Source organism: Crotalus tigris, unplaced genomic scaffold, assembly GCF_016545835.1.
Source record: "Crotalus tigris isolate CLP2741 ecotype Arizona unplaced genomic scaffold, ASM1654583v1 scf7180000017625.6296891, whole genome shotgun sequence".
In the NCBI taxonomy this organism is placed as follows: Eukaryota; Metazoa; Chordata; class Lepidosauria; order Squamata; family Viperidae; genus Crotalus; species Crotalus tigris.
The window spans coordinates 2,866,253-2,880,695 of record NW_024096520.1 but is presented as its reverse complement, the minus strand read 5'-3'; the positions used below and the strand labels follow the sequence as shown (position 1 = coordinate 2,880,695).

The following is a 14,443-nucleotide window of genomic DNA, read 5'->3' as shown; positions in this document are numbered from 1 at the left end:
AAAAACATGTTGTGGAATGAGTTCCATTAACCATTTCTGAAAAGAACAGAGACATGGTTGAAACAGTTATGAGTTCTACTGAATAGCTTATTGCTATTATTTTCATGTAGGACTTTTGTGCCTATTAAAGCTGCATGACACTCTGAAGGATATAAAGATGGGTACATATCACATCCTACTCTTGCTGCAAATGACTGCAAAATGCTTCTGCTGTGTTGTCATTCATTCTGAAAAGCAGGTATGTTCCCAGTTGTCCCTATTGCTGCAGAGCAATGGAGCAGGAGAAGATATATGCTTCTGAACTAGTTAAAAAGCTTACAAAGGGGAAAAGAGGTTAGCAGCAGCAAGTTAGTGTAGACTAGGTACTCATGAGGGCCTGATGCTTCTGTCATGATGCTTTCCTTTTTTGTCACTCTACTCTGTCTTTCATAGTTTTGTGTCACCCTTTCCAGAATGTTCCACTCAGGAGTGGCATTGCAGAAAAACCCAGGAAGCTGAGGTCTAGACATTTAGAGGCCATAAAGTTTGGGGAGGACAGCTCTGTGTTTAAGAGAAAATAATGTAGTGAGCGCAACAATATTGTCAGCAATTAAAAGATAAATTTTATGTTCCTTCTTTTTATTCCGTTACCTGCTATCTCCGTATATTATCAGTTGTGAGGCCAGGTTTCTTTTAGAGGTTTTTGTTTTCTTTTCATTTCATACCTGCAATGATGCCCTAGAGGTTACCTGAAAAGATCTTGGGCATCAGTCAACAACTCAGTTAACATTTTGCCTGAGTTTTTGTTTGCTTGTAATGTATCTTGGTACTGTATTAATAATTGATAGTAAACTTCATTCTTAGTTGACTGCTATATTAATAATTTCTTTGTTTTGATTTTTTATCTAATTTAAAGAAACCCTAGTTATTCCTTTGGTGTCCATTTTGCATATGACAGCATATTTTGAATACAACACTGAACTAAAAGAATATTAACCATCCTTATTTCTTTTACTTGGCTTATCCATACACAACATCTCATTGCTTTCATTTCATTTTCATACTTTCGTTAGTACTTCAGCTGAACAAAAGGAGACATTATCATGTTTGGGTCAGTGAATCCTGAGGAAGTTGGGAGGGTTTTTTGTACTATTAATTGAGCCATCTGCTTACTGCAGTGATGGCGAACCTTTTAGAGACTGAGTGCCCAAATTGCAACTTAAAACCCACTTATGCATCGTCGGGTGCCGGGTGGATGTGGCCATTAGCTGAGTGTGGCCCATTGGCTGGGTGTGGCCCATTGGCTGGGACTAAAAAGTTCAATCAATCAATTCCAGTTTTGCAAGATCTTTTTTTCCCCGCAAGAAGTTGAAATTGACTAATTGATTGAACCTTTTTTTTTTTTTTGCACACGGCGGCAGAGGCCTAAAGCGAAAAGGTTTTATAAAATCCAGGTGAAGGCCTAGGACTGGGGCGACGGTATGCTCTGAGTGTGCTTTTTGTACTATTAATTGAGCCATCTGCTTACTGAATCCAGGTTCCTCCTCCTGGCCTCTAAAGGAGGCCAAAGTAGTGATTCTCAGTTTATGCTGTGGCATTGGCCTGCTTGTCAGAGGATATAATATCTCCTACCTTGAAAGAGGCAGTGGTTTGTCCCTCCTCAAAAGGCTGGCGTTGGGCCCAATAGTTTTTGACAATCATCATGCAGCCTCCAGCTTTCCTTTTCTGTTACGGTTATTGAGTATGTGCAGTTGATAAGAACCTTGAAGGAAGCACAGTCAGGTTTCAGATAAGTTTTACTACTGAGACTGCTTTGGTCATGCTTGTAGATGTGGTAGAACCAAGATGAAATTAGTCCACCCATCCTTGTGCTCTTTAATCCCTCAATGTTTTTTTTTTATATTCTCACATGTCTTATTTTCTGAGCGAGGTCCCTGAGCTGGAGATTGGAGAAACTATTGTATAAGGGTTCTCTTCCTTTCTCCAGGGCTGAGTCCAGTTGATGTTGGCTGAGGTGTAGAAACTGGCCCTCTGCAGCACGCTGCAGGCTTCTGTTTTCTCACCTTCTTTTCATTTCTACATGAAACCACTGTATGAGGCCATCCACCAGTTTGTGGTTTGGTATCTTCAATACAATGATGATACACAATTATATCTTTTGACCACAGGTAAGCCAATTGAGGCGGTCAGGGTTCTGTTTCAGAGTCTGGAGAATATCTGCATTTTGATGGGGAAGACCCATCAACCCAAGCTTTTGTCTTGGATGGGTATAGCCCCTTCTGAGGAATGTGAGTTTGTTACTGCCCAGTTTAGGCATCTTTGTTTCTTGGGGTTTGTTCTGTTAGTGTTGGATAATTTTTATCATGTAACCATGTTCATATTTTCTTACAAACTGCTTAGAATTGTTAGAGTCAGGCAGAGTACAAATTGAATTCAATAAATAAATAATGAAATATTAGTAAAATTTATTCTGACATGCTTCATACATTATTACTGCACTACTTAATTCTTTATTACTCTGCTCTAGATTTTTTTAAAATCCACTGTTTCTGGTAGTTTAATGATAGCACCACTAATTCTGGTAGGCTTTAATGACTTCTCTTGATAAAATACATTCAACAAACCAAAATTGAACCCTGCTTATATCTTTGTGCCTGTAGGGTGGGAATCCAGTTCAGTCAGTATGTAATAGCCCAAGAATGAATCAGAGATGTGGAGAATTGTGAATTCTTTATCTATTCATTTAATTCTTCCTCTTTCCTGAATTACTCATTTTACTGAAGTGCTGGTGGCTGCTGAATACAAGGTATTTTTCTTTCTTTTCATTGAGATACTAATGAGGTAACAGCTTTTGACAAGTGGAAAAATAGAGTTAATAGATAATACTCTTTATCTTTTTAAAAAATACATATTTGGATTAATAAATTTTCAGAAGTATAATAAGAGTCTTAATACAATCTGTTTAAACAGTTAAGCAAATAACTTGAATATACCAATTCTTGATTTACAACCAGAATTGAGCCCAGAAGGACTATCATAAGTCATGCCAGTCATTAAGCAGTTCATCACATGACTGCCCCCAGTTTTATAACCTTTTTTTGCAGTGGCCATTAAGCAAATATTACAGTTGTTAAGTGAACGCCATAGTTGTTAAGCGAACTCATTGTTTGCAACGGACGATTTTTGCCAGAAACCAGAAGTAAAGACTACTTTACGGCACGTGATTCTGGGATCCTGCTAACAACCATAAATGTGGGCTGATTGCAAAGGGCTCAAAATGTGATCATGTAACCGCAGATGGGGAGACTGTCGGAACTTCAAATCCAGGTTTTTAGTACCTTTTTGGGGGGGTCCATTGTAACTTCAGATGGTTATTAGGTGACCAGTTGTAAGTCAAGGACTACGTATATGTACTCAATATTAAATTTAAGGATTTTCCATTAATCATGTGACTGAATAGCAACTACATTGAATTAAATTAAATATTATTTTTGCTAATAATTTTGCACATTTGTACATTTCTGTACAAAAATGAATCTTGGTTAAAATATCTACTTCTTAGAAGACAAACATTAGAGTTCAAATCCAACTGAAAATGATTATAATGCTAAGAACTAGAAACTTTGTAATGTTGAGTGCTAATTCAAATAGATGTCAAATTGTTAAGTGTATCAGTTTCACCAACCTGGTGCACTTTTCAATTTATCTTCATTTTGGTTAATCTCTTACCTTTAGAAACTCTATATAGGGTTCCATTTATAGTTCAGTTAATTTGTTTACCTATTAATTGGGTAGTCATTGAATGATTTAGTTTTCAGTCACAAACATTTGCATAAATATATTCAATAAACTTATCTAATGAATGCAAGTGGAATATTATGGGTTATCACATTATGTTAATACAGAAGGTGGTAAAGCCTATCTTTAACATTTATTTTATTTTGTAGTCAGCCTTGAAATCAAACAATTAGTAATTAACTAATACATTCTCTGTGTTTTTCTTCAATATTGTTTATGCCTAAAACTAGATACATATAATTAGGACTGGAAGATATCCCAGATATCTAAACATCCAGGCATCTAGATAATTCATATTTGTTCTTAAGAGTTTAAATTATTTTCTGATTAAATGATAACCCAATGGCAAAATATCACTGAATTTATATTTTACATTACTCTAAGCACAGTTGAAATCTGTGATGAAACTGCCTAGAAATGTAAGCCAGCATTTGAAGTTGGCAGATTGGTATGTGGAATATGTCACATTAATGTTTAACAGAACTTTAAAAGCCCAGATCTGCTTGTTAGCGGCTGCTAACAATGTGCAAATCTTTAAAATGTGCTTTAAACATCATTTAATTTGGAAATTATTTGAGATTATCTAAAAACTGAGGAAGAAGGTTTATATTTCTCCCCTGGCTTTCTAAGGACTTGGACTAGTGCTTCTATCATGAATTATAATACTCAAAGTCTCTCTCCATTAACCTTTCCTTCTGTTGCTTATCTTTTGCACAACTGTTGTGGCAGAAACAACAGAAAGGATGTGAAAGAGGAAAGAGCAGTTTTACGTCTTCTCAATTTCCCCTTTCATTGATCAGATGTGATGAAGAGCAGTACTCCAAGAAAAGGTTCTAGATGGGTAACTGGGAGGCTCAATCTAGACTGTTAACATTCTTTAGTAGCCCTCAGAATCCCACAGATTAGGTGAGGCCCAAAAAATTGAGCCCTCTTTTTAAATGACTTGGAGTTTGGGAGATTTCACTCTTTAAAATTCCTGAAATGCTTTCCTCAAAATGACTCCTCAATGTTCCCATACAAAGATTCTGATTTAGGGTAAATATGAATCAGTATGAGAGATGAAGTTCTGAGAATGCTTGCAATTGCAGGAGAGCAGCTGAGAAGGAGGAACAGCTGTTCACTGGACAAATCACAAATCACTTGAACAAAGTCTGAAGAATGCTGAAGAAGACTTGAAAATAGGAATGCCTTGGAAGAAGCTCTAGCAGGGAAGGGAAAATGAGCTGGAATATCTTCTCCATCTTGGATTTTAATCTCAGGCAAAGCAAAGTTTAACTCTTCTTTTTGAAGGATTTTTACAGGCCATAGAAATCCTTCCTTCCTTCCTTCCTTCCTTCCTTCCTTCCTTCCTTCCTTCCTTCCTTCCTTCCTTCCTTCCTTCCTTCCTTCCTTCCTTCCTTCCTTCCTTCTTTCCTTCCTTCTCCCAGAACACCAATAACTCTGCTGTCCTGTCTAGGCTCTACATATTGATCCTTCAAAGACTGCTTATAGAAGAACAAAGCTCCTCTGCTAACCTTGTCTGTCCAAATGTACTTATTAAAACAATTTATTTTAAACCACACAAGTAAACTAGAGCATTCTCAGAGCCTCCCAAATTTTTCAAGCCTGTGTCTTCTGGGTTGTATTTCAACTACAGCTTCTACCCACTCAAGAAAACTCTATAAAGAATCTCTTCTCATAATGATTGTTCAGTTTGCTTCCTGGCAAATTTCTATTAAACTTAGATTTTTGAGCAGCCTAGTTTATTCAAAGCTTCTCAGTTTGTACCTAATGCACATTTTAAAAAGCAAACATAATGCATATGTATAGTGATAGAATTATGCCAAAGGAAATATTCTTGTAGTAAAGCAGTTTCGTGGTATTTCTGTTATGATGTGTAGAATTAGAGTGGTGATGTGATACAATTAAGTCTGAACAACACTCTTGTGGAGAAAAAGTATAACATTATATTTTAATGTGATTTGGCAAGCTGGAGGAAAGCAATCAACTTTTAAAATGATTTTTATGTAGTTTATTAGGGGTAATTCAATAGTTTGAAGAGTAACTTAATAAATCAGCATAAGATAACCCAAACTAGTTAACAGTAAATATTCTTGCTCATATTCAAGGTGGACTATGAAACGTCTGTTACAGACTAATTGCTAATTACACCGCTAGGGATAATATTAATCAAGAATAAGTACAGTTTATGCATATTTCTGCAGGAGCTAGCTTCTCTTGAATTTAATAGTACTTTCTACTCTGCAAGCATATGTATAGGTCAATCTCTTTAATTACTGTTAAGTTTTTGGCAAACCTGTTTTGAATCAGTATCATACAAGTAGTGATGTTATGTTTATTTGATAAGAAAAAATAATAAACAGCAGTAGACATCTGAAAAACATACATTAGCTTTTTATATTTTTCATATATACTTTACACGAGAATATTCTTTTATATAAATTTATCATTGAAGGTTTTATAGGTATGTCATTTCAAAAACCTATTTTTGAAATACAACTTTCAAATTTAAATACATCTTGAACATATACATGTACACACTGAGATTCTAGGAGTATGAATGTAACCAAGCAATTTGCAAAATCAGTGTGAAGAAGGAGCAGCAGCTCTTCCAGGGGAAAAAGTGAGAACAAAATGGTTTTTCGTCTCGTACAGGGGTAGGTAACCTTGGCTCTTTTATGACTCGTGGACTTCAACTCCCAGAATTCCTGAGCCATGCTGGCTCAGGAATTCTGGGAGTTGAAATCCACGAGTCATAAAAGAGCCAAGGTTGCCTACCCATGCTCTAGTATAACAGTATTGCTGTTTTACTGAGGAAAAGGAAGATAGCAACACACTGCCCCTTTCTACAGAGGAAGTCTTAAAGCTCCAGTAACTAGCAGATGCAAAATGGCTCTCTTGTCATCAATGTGGCTGCTTCAATGGCGGCAGAAATTAACTGCCTTTTTTTTGAGAAAATGATAGAAAAGCGATGCTCTTTGTGTATACATTTTGATTTGAACAAGGATAGCTAAGAGAATGATTGAAGAAAGACAATTAAAAATGAAGTAGTAATAGCAATAAATAATGCCACCTGGTTTAAAAACCACGCAATTATTACTTTCAAGGAGAATAAATTTCCTTCCATGAGAAAGTTAGTAATTTCCATTTAATTTCATATATATATATGAAATGATTTTGTCTTATTTATTGTTTAAATGTATAACTCTCAAGAGTTCAAATGGGCTTACATGGATACGCCTTTCATTTTATCCTATCAACAGCACCCTTGTGAAGTAGGTCAGATTTGAAAGAGAGTGACTTGCTGGAAGTAATCATACTTTTCATTTCATGGGCAAATGTGAACCCCAAATGCCACATTTCTCTTCATTTTCACCAATGAAGATTATATTCAACAGAGTCTTATATTTTCCTGCCCTTTTTATGGTTTCCTAACTTTCTTCAGGCTGCATTTGTGTATGCGTGCGTATGTGTCTGTGTGTGTGAGAGAGAGTGACTTGGGAAGAGTTCATATTTTGCTGCAAATTACTGTCAAGAGAATGCTTTGTGCCACTGAATTAGATGGTAGTTGGAAGTCAATAAAAAGTGGACTAAAAAGGTCTGGAGTTTTCATAAACAATGGTATAATTGTGTTGCTGTAGCTTTGTAGAATAGTTGACAAATTCCTTGCGTAAATCAATTCTAGGTCTACCACTGATTAACACCCTTCTGTTTATGAATTTCTTAGTTGGTATGTCTTCGTGTCCATGATCAAAGGTATATGGTTGTAAAGTCTCCTGATATTATAATCTCTGATCCAATCTCTTGTTGAAGTTTCTCTGCTGTAGGTTCACTCAGCTGCGAATCTGATTTAGCAACTCTACTTTGATTGTATAGTGTATGATTAAATACACTATGAAGTGAATACATTTTTAGCTGTTAGGGAAAAAAAATAATTGTAACTATTATGTAACATACTATCCCTAGGAGAATATAATAATGAAACTGCTTTGCATGTCTAAAAAATAAATTATTTCCAGCCTCTTGGCATTAATATTTTTGCTGGGAACAGTTTTATTGAATGAGGATGGTTCACATTCCCATATTTTATGTAGTTATCACTTCATATGAGATTCAAGGGATATGTTTCAAAATATATTTTTCCCAAATAAAAAGTGTTATTTCTGTTTTTGTGTTTTGTGCAAAAGATGTTACATAGGGTGTATAATAGACAACTGTTTACTGTAATGTAAAATTGTTTCTCATAAAGGAAAACACTTTCATTGTCCTTACAACTACCGATGTAAACAGAAACTACATAATGGAGTGCAAGATCCATTAGCTGTCACTTTCATATCAGAATTAAATTTTTAGTTATTTAAAATCAGCTCAATACCTCATTTTAAAAAATCACAGAGATGGTAATAAAATGTAATAAGAATTTGTTTAGTTGATGAACTTAAAGCTAATACATTATTTTGATTAATAAAAATGTTGAAATAGACATTATAGGTATCACAGGACCTGTAATGAAAGTTGGGAATTCTTGTACTATGTAGGTTTATGACATTATACTGTAGCTTTGTCCTGCTTTGAAAAATGATGGGGAAGTGCACAGGTTATAGTTCTCAAGTTCTTCTTGGATAGGTAATCTTCCGTATTACTGAAGAGCAGGTAGAATTCAGCATGGAGTTATTGTTTTTCATTTCAGTTCTGAATTTATTTCAGTTAAGCCTAATAACTACCAGAAATTATATGAACAAAACAGCAGGAATATATTGAGGAAATCTAACTGAACAGTGTGAAGCTGTATCATTGATGTAGTCTAAAGATTTATTGTCCTTTAATTTATTGGGCTTTAAGCATTCTGAAAGATTTTTCCTTGTTTGTTCCAAATCTATGCCTAAAGGTTAGAAATATTTTAATACCTAGTCAGTTTAGTGTAGTACTGAAGGTGCTTGCTTAGAAATCAGGAACTGTGAGTTCTATTTCTACCTTAGGAATAAAAGCCAGCTGGGTGATTTTGGACCAGCCCAACTCACTTCACAGGATTGTTGTTGTGAGGAAAGAGTATTAGGTACTTGACTTACTTTTAAAGTAATAAAGGTGGGATAAAAATCAAATAACTAAATAAAAATATTTATCACTCTATGACAGGCATGTCAAACTGCTGGCCTGCGGGCCAGATGCATCACGTCAAAACCGTGCCCACCCCATTGCCGGCAATGGGGGGAAAGTCGTGATACGTCGCACGACGTCACGTGATGTTGCAAATTTGATATGCCTGCTCTATGCGTATGGATACATATCTGCTAAATAAGATAATTTTCCTACTTGGGCATAATTTACTGAGGGAAGCTACATACAGTATATTTGGAACATGTAATACACATTTGCCTGTTTTATCACCCATACAGTGGCAGAAACCACAAGCCACTGGCAAATTCCTGCCACTTTTGAAAGTGTGTGACAGAGATGTGTTTATCATGGTTTATGATATAATGAAGTAATAATGAAATACATTTCGCAAAATGGCTTTATCAGTTTTATGCCTTACAGCAGCAGAGGTGAGAGAGAGGGAGAGGTGGAATTGTTCCTCTTAGTATATGCCTACATATGCTGACATATATTTTGGGACTCATCACATTTGAGGCATTTAAACAAAAATAAAACAGAAGCGCAAACAATTTTGTATTGCTTGACAGTTGAGTGATCAATTTGACAATATTATTAGGGCTACCACATCAGACGGAATATCAGATATCAGACCCTGGTTCAAACATTACTATTGTATTATGGTTCATATAAATCTATAGTTCACACAGTGTGTTTAAATGGTAAAATACTTTATCCAGAGTTGTTCCATTCACATGAACTCAACTCATTTTCTGTCCTGCTTCCCTCAGTCAAAGGCAGTAAATGGGAAATATTCACATGATCTAGCCCAGGGCTTTTCAACCTTTTCACAAACTGTATCACCTTTAGGACCTGATAATATTCGAGTACCACCAGTGGTTTAGCAAGGTGTCATAAACTTAATGACCCAAAAAAAAGGAAAAAAAGTGATAAAGTACACCCACTTACCACACTTTTAATGGAAAACTGTGCCTGTTTCTCTGACATTAATCTTTGCACTCATGGCTGAAGAGTGCTTACTGATAGAATTAAATCAGATTCCAGCTGAAAAAAAAAATCCTTTCCTTAGTTTTTATACATGTTAATGAAGAAAATATCTTCTCGCACAAGTATGTGGAACCAAATGGCAGTAAAACTATGATAGCTTTTCCCCCCACTTCTGGATACAGTTTTGCAACTTGGCTCCAGAACTCGGTCAGTGTTTTTTCATTAAAAAGTTCCTTCAAATTGCAATTTGATGTCAATTCCAGAAGTGCTTCTTGCTGTTGAGAGGAAAGGTCAGGGTTCGTAACATTGTCCATAATAAAGGGCGATGCAACCCAACAAATTCTAGTATCACATCCTCGTGACACGAATAGAAAATACAATGCAAACTCGGTGTGCAATTTTTCCAAGTGATTTTTGATGGCAGTTTCAATGTTTTCAGTGTCAGCAACAGAATTTAGTTCAATAAAGTCTGACATATTGGGAAATGATGCAATATTTTCTTTCTTTACTTGGCCTATCCACAGGAAGATTTTCTTGTAGAAGGCACAAACTTTGTCTTCCATAATAAGCACGTTATGACTGTGGCCCTGCAGTGACCGATTAAGTTCATTTAGCTTTTTAAATATGTCAGCCAAATAGGCAAGGCAGGATACCCAGAAGACATCTTCAAACTTTTCTGCTAGGGGTGATGAAACATTTGTCAGGAACAGATGCGTTTCATCTCGTACCTTGAATAATCTCGATAATGTTTCATCTCTTGACAACCAGCTGATTTTTAATAATAAAAATAATAAAGTTGGAAGGGGCCTTGGAGATCATCCAGTCCAACCCCCTGCTCAGGCAGGAAACCCTATATCAATTCAGACAAATGGCTGTCCAGTTTCTTCTTAAAAACTTCCAGTGTTGGAGCATTACCACTTCTGGAGGCAGGTTGTTCCATTTGTTAATTGTTCTAACTGTCAGGAAGTTTCTCCTTAGTTCTAGGTTGCTTCGCTCCTTGATTAGTTTCCATTCCTTGTTTCTTGTCCTGCCTTCAGGCACTTTGGAGAATAGCTTGACTCCCTCTTCTTTGTGGCAGCCCTTGAGATATTGGAACACTGCTACCATGTCCCCCCTCGTCCTTCCCTTCATTAAACTAGACATATCCAATTCTAGCAACCGTTCCTTATACGTTTAGCCTCCAATCCCCTAATCATCTTTGTTACTCTTCTCTGTACTCTTTCTAGAATCTCAACATCTTTTTTACATCGAGGTGACCAAAACTGGATGCAGTATTCCAAGTGTGGCCTTACCAAGGCATTGTAAAGTGATATTATTACTTCATGTATTAATGCAGCCTAACACTGTGTTGGTTTTTTTGGCAGCTGCAGCACACTGCTGGCTCATATCTAAGTGATTGTCCACTAGGACCCCAAGATCTCTCTCACAGTTGCTACTATTGAACAAGGAACCCTCTATACTATACCTGTACATTTGGTTTTTCTTGCCTAAATGTAGAACCTTACTTTTTTCACCGTTGAATTTCATTTTATTAGATAGCGCCCAGTGTTCAAGTCTATCAAGATCCTTCTGTATCTTAAGCCTATCTTTGGGAGTGTTGGCTGTTCCTGCCAGCTTGGTGTCGTCTACAAAGTTGATGAATTCCCCATCTATCCCTTTGTCCAAATTGTTGATGAAGATGTTGAAGAGCACTGGGCCTGGAACAGGGGTAGGCAACCTTGGCTCTTTTATGACTCGTGGACTTCAACTCCCAGAATTCCTGAGACAGCCATGCTGAGGGGAAAGGGAGAGGTTTCCAAGCTGAGCCATGGCTGGCTCAGGAATTCTGGGAGTTGAAGTCCACGAGTCATAAAAGAGCCAAGGTTGCCTACTCCTGGCCTAGAACAAAGCCCTGGGGCAGCCCACTACACACTTCCCTCCATGTAGATGCAGTTCCATTGAGGACCACACACTGAGTACAGCCAGTCAGCCAGCTATTAATCCATCTGGTGGTGATGCTGTCTAACCCACATTTTTCTATCTTATCATGTAGTAGGTTGTGATCTACTTTATCAAATGCCTTACTGAAGTCCAAGTAAATTATATCCACAGCATTCCTCTGGTCCACTAATTTTGTCATTTGATTTGTCTGGCATGATTTGTTTTTGACAAACCCATGTTGGATTTTAGTAATGACTTTGTTTGCCTCTATGTGTTCGCTGATTCGTTGTTTGATTATCTTTTCCTGAATCTTCCCAGGTATTGAGGTCAGGTGATAGGTCTGTAGTTTTCTGGATCTATTTTTCCCCCTTTTTTAAAGAATGGGAACTACATCAGCTCTTTTCCAGTCCTCTGGTAGTTCCCCAGTGCTCTATGATCTTTGAAAGATAAAGTTCAGTGGTTCTGAGAACACATCTGCCATTTTTTTTCAGAATCTTGCAGTGTAATCCATCTGGTCCTGGTGATTTGAACTCATCTAGGGTGGACAGGTACTTACTTACCATTTTCTTGCCTATCTTAACTTGTGTTTCTAATCTGTTTTTTATGGTACTATTTTTGATAGGTTGGACTGTTTTTTTCCCTTTGTGTAAAGTCAGATGCAAAAAACGAGTTAAATAGTTCTGCTTTCTCCCTGTTGCTTGTCACCTTCTTGCCCCTTTCCCCCACTAACAGACCAATCATTTCCTTAACTTTTTTCTTGTTTTTTACATGTTGAAAGAAGCTTTTTTTGTTATTTTTGACTTTGGTCGCAAGCCTTAGTTCATTGTGAGCCTTAGTTTTCCTCACTTCATCTTTGGAGGCTCGGGCTATTTGCTGATATTCTGCCTTAGTTATGTGCCCCTCTTTCCACTTTTTATACTTGTCCTTTTTATCTTTTATCTTTCAATTTATCAGAGAGTTCTTTATGCAGCCATGCTGGTTTCTTCTGAGAGCTGTTATTTTTCTTTTTTGTTGATATTGTGCTAAACTGGGCTTTTATTATCTCACTTTTCAAAATTTCCCAAGCTTCTTGAGTTGTTTTCCCCTTGAGGATTCTCATCCATGGAATCTTTCCCAAGCTCTCTCTAAGTTTATTAAAATTAGCTCTCTTAAAGTCCAAGACTCTAGTTTGACTGTGTTCTATTGCTTGTGCTTCCAGAATGTTGAATTCCAATATTGCATGATCACTTCCCCCCAAGGTTCCTGTGGCTTCAACATCTTCTATCATTTCATCTCTTTTAGTGAGGATTAGATCCAATATGGCTAATCCCCTAGTTCCCTTCTTTACTTTTTGGGAGACAAAGTTGTCTGCTAGGTTTGTCAGGAATCTATTTGATCTTCCACTTGGTGCACAGTTTGTCTCCCAGTTGATGTCAGGGTAATTAAAGTACCCCATTACTATTGTGATGTGCTTCCTACATAATTTAGTTAGCTGACTAGCAAAAAGTTCATCTATTTCCTCTGTTTGGTTGGGTGGCCTATATTATACACCTATGGCAATGTCATTTTCCCCCCTTTTATATTGACGCAAATGCATTCAAGGCAGTTTTCATCATTGTTGTTCTCTATTTCTGTAGAGATGCAGTTATTTCTTATATAGAGAGCAACTCCACCTCCTCTTTTATTTGGTCTGTTTCTTTTAAATAATTTAAATCCCTCTAGCTGTGTGTTACATTTGTGGGTTTCATCCCACCATGTTTCCGAAATGGCAACAATATCATATTTGTCCTCATTTACCTGAATTTCTAGTTCACCCTGTTTACTGTTTATACTCTGTGCATTGGTGTATAGACATTTGAGTCCTTTATGACTGACCCTGTGTTTACTTTCTACACCACTGCGTGGTGCCTGAGTTCCCCTATTTTCTTACCACCTGTTTGGTTAGTGCACTTTGTGTGGCACTCGCTATTAAAAGCTTGATTTTTTTTGACAGCAAGGTTCTTTTCTACACACACATCTATTTTACATGCACTGCTAACCTTATAATTTTTTTGATTGCTGGGGACAGGGATGTCCTGTATCAATTAACTCACTGTCCCCGCTATTTAGTTTAAATATTCCTCCAGAAAATCTGTGAGTTTATTGCCAAGTAACTCAGTCCCTTTCTTTGATGGATGCAAACCATCTCTTTTGTACATTTTTTTTCATTGGAGCAGCTACAGACATCATGACTAATATAACCAAAGCCTTCCCCTTTACACCACTCCTTTAGCCACATATTGAATTCTGCTATATGCTAGCCTTTTCCATTTTGCTCCTTATACACTGGTAAAACCTCTGAAAAAGTAAGCCTGCAACCTATACTGCTAAGTTCCCGTCCCAAGCTCTGGAAATCATTCTGCACAGAGAGTACATCTTTTTGGGAAAGATCGTTAGTGCCAAGATGTACAGTAGCCTCCACAGTCCTTGCTGGCATTCCTGACTATTTTAAAAATATGCTTCTTGTCCCTACTTGCAGTAGCACCTGGAAGACACCTGACCTCTTTTGAAACCTCTATGTCCTTTCCTAAATTTACATCCTTATAATTGAATCACCAACCAGAATTGGCTTCTCTTTTTGGATGCCTTTCTGTTCTTGCATGACTGATGTGTAATAAAATATAGT

The 14,443-nt window shown here is 36.9% G+C and overlaps 1 protein-coding gene across 1 annotated transcript in view; it reads left to right on the top strand.

The window, feature by feature from the left end:
- LOC120303805 (protein bassoon-like) overlaps window positions 1–14,443 on the top strand; it is a 191,019-nt gene that overhangs the window by 15,649 nt on the left and 160,927 nt on the right. The gene's annotated exons all lie outside the window — the stretch shown is intronic.